The sequence below is a fragment of the Otolemur garnettii genome, unplaced genomic scaffold (genome assembly GCF_000181295.1).
Source record: "Otolemur garnettii isolate 467f Iridium unplaced genomic scaffold, OtoGar3 scaffold00037, whole genome shotgun sequence".
Taxonomy (NCBI): Eukaryota; Metazoa; Chordata; class Mammalia; order Primates; family Galagidae; genus Otolemur; species Otolemur garnettii.
In genome coordinates, this window is record NW_003852432.1 from 10,811,607 (window position 1) to 10,817,818 (window position 6,212).

Here is a 6,212-nt window from a genome sequence, read left to right on the forward strand (position 1 = left end):
GTGTATTGGACTAGCTAAGAAGGAGTCTGTTGGAAAAAGATTATCACAGTACCATGAGGCAGAAGGAGAAAGGCTAAGACTTGACTTGTGGCTCACATGGGCTTAGCCTATGCATCCCTGCAGGCCGTCAGGCATAAGGCTCCCAGGTGTTTAAGAATAAGCTTTAACCACGGGGAATCAAAGGAAAGATAGAAAGTTTACAAGGAGAAACAATAATGTGGTTTTAGAAGCTGGAGGCCGAATTGTTCCTAGTAATGTCTCAGGTTCACAACACTCAGGGGTAGGAGGGAGACTCTCCAAATTGCCGAATATGTATGGCCTGGAAGGTGGAGCGGTGAGAACAGTATAGCTGTGCATCACATAGTTGAATGATGTTGAGTTTCTCAAGACAGTCAGAGAAGATAATGATAAAAAGGAGATACTGCAAAAAGGAGAAAGTCTGATTGTCAAGTAGAGAGGGAGAATTTGAAGTCGAAGGCCAGAATGGGTATCATTTGCAGGTTATTCACTAAAACCCATCTCTGCCAGTTTACCCCAGCTGCCAATAATCTTGGCCTTGTGTGGGTGGTATTTTAGCAGAGCGGAGGATTCGAAATGCAACAGAGTGGGAAAGGGACAGCTGTGCTGGAGGTAAGATGAGGAAGAGTGGGGAAGGAAACAGGCCTGGGCTGTGGTTGACGAGAAGGTTAACCCCAGGAATCAGAAACCCTGTCTTCTTAGCCTTGAAAACTTTTCATGAGCCAGATCGGCCAAATATAAACTGTATTTACATTTTATGCTGCCCAAAGAAGTAAAAAGCAGACAAGAACCATTTGGTTGAACAGACAGCTTATGATCTGTTTCTTCACGGCATTATCCAGTTCTAGATGAGACAATGATTCAAATCTGATCAGCATGATCCACTTAACATTTACATTATTTTGGGGCTCTCAACTTGATTTTGTGATTTCTGAGTAGTGACCAACCCTGTGAAAGCCCCTGTAATTGAATCACAGGCTCTGGACTTGCCAGGCAGTCCACTCGTTCCTATTTTAATAGCATTTCAGGCTTTCCTAAGTTCTACAGACAAAAGGAGTCACATTACCCCCATAAACCCAATTCAAACAATTAAATGATGAAGATGCATCTAGTATCCACTCAGCCGGACTGCTCACACTGGTTGCTTCAGCAAAGGCTGGGAGCTTCACAAACCCATCTGTAAATGTTTAGGGGCCTCACGTTACAGGTGGAGGTCGTACACCAGCCGAACAAATAGCAGGAAATACAGAAAACTAAATCTAAATTGGAGTCTCCCAAAGTCTACCCACCCATATAAACTTTGGCATCTGCCCCTTGATCATTACTCTCCAATAGTAATGAAGGCTTCATGAAAGGCCTTGAACTCTGAGTCGTCATTCTGGAATTGTGCTTAATCAAGACAAATATTCCCAGCCTAAGAGTACAACTAGGAGGAGAAGGGAGTACGGGTTTAATTTTTCCTATATATTGCTGTAACTATAAACAATGCCTTATCTTCTCAGCAACTCTCATGAAATAATAAGGACTAGTGTTTTTAAAAGTATTTACACCAGCCCTTGGAGATTTTATTAGAATCATGATTCACAGATGAGAAATTTTCCTCTTCTACGGGGGTTAGTAACTGGAGTAAGAATTACTCAGTAGACTGTCTATACAGACAAATGAATATGAATGCTTCCTCTGGCTATTAACCATTCATTGGCAAATTTCTTCTTTTAATTTTCTGAACTGACCAAATGATGAGTCAAGAGGTTCCCTCTGGACTGCACATTGTAGACAGATAATTTAAAACTTTCTGAAAATCATGTTGTTCAACAGAGCAGAGAGTTACATAGTATTTCCAGGAGCCTGAGAGTGCGGGTTCCTGGAATCACAGAATGTCACATTTGGAAGAAGAAATTTTGCAAGTAATTTATTTCAACCTCTGGATTTTATTCACAAGAAAACAAAAGAAAGCTCATGGTTCAGACTATGATGTGAGCAAGACATTCTGATTCATCTTTAGGGAAGGACAGTTGTTATTCATTCAGTAAGTCTACACTGAACATCTCCTGTGAGTCAACTGCTGTGCCACAGACTGGAAATGTAGTTGTGACCATGGCAGACAGGCCCTTGCTCAGAGCTTGCTGGAAGAACCAACACTTAACACTTTTTACTTTACAAGTACTTCCACATGCCTGCTTGGGTTAGTACTTAGAACCACCCTGCAATGTAGATAGGATGATCCCCATTTCAAGGTGAGCAAATTTCAGATTTAGTAAATTGCTCCAAGTCATAAAAGGCCTGTAAGCTTATGAAAGGCACAGCTCAAACCCAAATATAGTAAAACCTCTGCAAGTCAACCAAGAGACATTAACAAACAGAGTAGTCAACATAAGGAGCTAGATGTACCGTACTGATATGTACAGTGCATGTCCAGTCTATGAAAATTAAGTCTACTTGTGAAGGTGGTCAATGCAGGGAGGTGGTCAACTGTGGAGAGTCTACTGTGTTTGTCTTCTAACTCTTACTCCAGTGTTTCTTCTAGAATACCAGATTTCATGTTGATTAAAAGTTAGTGAGAAGTATTCTGCCTAATTGGCTACTGAAAATGACTTCATGGGTTCAATAACTATATTTTCCAAACAAATAGGAGAATGTGTGGACCAACAAAGGATTTCTTCAATTTTTTAATTTAATTTATATGAAATCTAGAGAGCAAATCATATGTAGATACTATGTAACAAAGTTCTACTAGAAAGGAAATGACTTTTATTGATAGATTTAATAAGGTACTTGTATTCAAAGTAAAATAGTTCTGAGACTTTCCTAAAAATCTGAGACTTCTGGTCACAAGAAATCTACTATCTCTGTCATGTGGGTAGTCACTCCACAATTGAAGATATTTCCTAATCTAAAATCTTATATATCAACAGAGATGATGTATGAATTATAATTTATTTCAGAGTTTTCCCCAAACAGCTGACTAATGCTTGATTACTAAGGTTTAATTAACATGTCAATAACATTTGAAAATACCTTTCATAACAATCTTGCCCTCTTTCACTGAAGAAAGGAGACAGAATTTTCTTAGCAACAATGTTTATGAAATTTTTTTCTGAATTATATTCAAATGTAATAACATATTATAAGATAGTTAAAAGCACAAAGTGCTTACAAATATGATATTGTTATCTACTAACAATAATATTTTTGCCTTGTTTAACATGAACTATGGGCTGTCTTTCTCTCCATAAAGCAAATAGAGAGAGATTTGTATAGTACTAGATTGTTGGATAATGTTCTTAGGTAATCTCTCTCCTACCTTCTAATATTGAAACAGTCCAGAAGAGCTAAATATGAGTTCCCTGTACTGACCTCTAATTGATTTCCAAATGACTCTTCACTAAGTCTGACTTTATGGTTGGGATTGTTTCTGTTGGTGGGAAATAAATTAGTAAAAGGAAAGTCTCTTCAGGAAGTAAGGGAACCAAGGAGAAGTCCTTACACGAATGAATATCTGAGGAGTATAGGAGAGCAAGAGAGAGAATCTTTGTGTAAATGGAATCTTAAGTGAGGGGTCAAGGGAAAGGGTGGAGAATTTCTATTACAATTATTCTAAAAGTGTTTGGAATAGATTTACACTCATGTTTATTCATGATGGAGGAAAACCGTCCCCAGACAGGCATTTTAATTTGTTAGAAAGATGCTAAGAAATATGAGATCATGAAGAAGGTGGTACTTTAAACAAATAAGTAAATAAATAAATAAATAATAAAATCTAGGGAGTTTAATCCTGAGTAGAATATGATTCATTCTTTTGGAGCAAATAATAGTGTGAGATGATGGCCAAAAGCAATTTTTCTATTTCTTGGACATGTAAGCAATTTTCCTTATAGCAGAATCAGATTCCTAAGTAGATTGCATTGACACCCCTAAATGTCATTTTTCTTTCATTGTCCTTAAACAGGCTTGAAATTCTTATCTTTACCAATGCTACATGGGGCTATCCTGGGCCAGAGGAAGACCCCATCTCTACTAAAAATAGAAAAATTAGCCAGCATTGTGCCAGACATCTATAGTCCAACCTACTTGGGAAGCTGAGTCCAAAGAATTTCCTTAAACTCAGGAGTCTGAGGTTGCTATGAACTAGGCTGATGCCATGGCCCTCTAGCTGGGGCAACAGAGTAAGACTCTGTCTCAAAATAATAATAATGATAATAAAATAAAATTTATTTCTTTTCTTTATATCTTCTGAAATTTTCTTTTAAAATGCATGGATATTATTCAGCTGTATTATTTAAGTCAACAATTATTTATTCAACAAATATTTGGTACAACTTACTATCTGCCAAACATTTTACCCAGTGTTTGAAAAACAAAACTGAGAAAGCAAATTAAATAAATAAGACTTTTATCTCTGATAATATGGCAAACCAAGTATCTCCCCCAAAAGCCTCCTACTACAAAATGCTTAGAAATTCTATATAAAGTAAAATAGTACCCTTTGATATATATTAGTGAACTCTCCCCACCTCAACCCTTAGATATAGGAAAGTTCCAAAGGCCAATACAAAGAGAAAGCTGAAAATTCAAGTTTAGTGACTTAATGGAAGTTTACTAATGTTTCTATCTAGAAGTTAGAATTTTGAAGACCATGTCAATGTAGAAAATAAAGCCTTGGGCCATTTTTCAGTGAGGAATTTGAATTAATTTTAAGATATAACATCCCATTTCCTCCCACACAAAGTCAGGAACTTCAAGGGACTACCTATATATTACATAATGGAAAAATCTGACCATCAGCATAGGGAATCAATAAGGAACAAGTTTGTTGTGACATGGGATTGATGTAGGGAAAACATATCCCCTAACCATTTACAGCTATCATCCTCTTCTCATCTTAGTCTGATGTTACCATTTATACTAGTTGTGTGTTCCAAGAATTGCCTACTCAAGAATTTAACCTAAAAACAAAAGTTCTAGATTGAGAAGATTTGAGACCAAAACCTCCAGGAGGGTGGCATTTTCTTTTCTTTCTTCTTTTTATTTTAGAGTCATATTGTCAACTAAGGTGAAGAATATTCTTACAGATAAAGCTTAACCAAACCTGATTCTAATTTTGTAAATCTTGACTTACAGAACACATCACAAAATTAGTAATCATGATCAAAAGTCACAGGGAAAAAAGCCATAGAATTAGACTCCCAAGAATATCAGATGATAAGAATTGTGTATATATATATATATATATACACACACACACACATATATACATATATACATATATAGACTATATAAGTCTGTTAAGAATGTAAAAGAAAATTTAAAAATGAATCACTTATATAAATAAGGTATGTAGTACACAAAAGAAATTATTAAGCTAAAAGATACTTGAAAAAAATCATACAGGAATTAAAAACTTAACCATTGGTATTAAAAACTCAGTGGTTTTCTGCCTATGGTCATAGCATTGCTAAAGTCTTTCCTCCTGTTGCCATCATAGCAAAGTCAGTCTCACAAGGAGCCTAAATAACTGAAGAGGCTCCTTGTTAAAAGTTTAAACTGAAAAATAACCAGAAGTGACTTAAAAGTCATTTTAAGTAATGAGAAATGACCACAGTATGTGTAGTGATCCACACCAAGCATTCTAACACCACACTCTCCAGAATCTTTGGGCTTGTCATATCTGCCACTGAGATGCACAGATTCATGAATGCAAGCCCACACAAAGTGGAAGTGTTGTGAAACCCAAGAAGAATGTTTCAGAAAAAGATTTCCAGATATTAGTTGCCCAGTTACCTATGAAGAAGATCTTGAGGCATTAAGGAAGACACTGAAGAACATTATATAAGAGATTATTGTAAGTAGTATGGAAGGACTGAAGTGACGGAAATCATTACTGACTGCGGCAGTGACAAGAAGAGAAGCTTTTCCTTTGTAACCAATGGTGACCATAACTCCATAGATACAATTGTCATTCGAATACACCATAATGTCAATGGCTATATCCTGTGAAGTTAGGAGAGCCCTGGTTAAACAAGAGATTGCAGGTTCATCATCTAGGTCAAAGTGTTCTGAAAACTTTGGAAATAGTTGTGAACATCATTTTAAAGGGAATGGCAGCTCAATCATGGAAGAAACACCAACAGTTGTGACAGTTTGGGTGACAGCCATGGCGGTAGTGGATATAATGGCAGTGGGGATGGTTATAA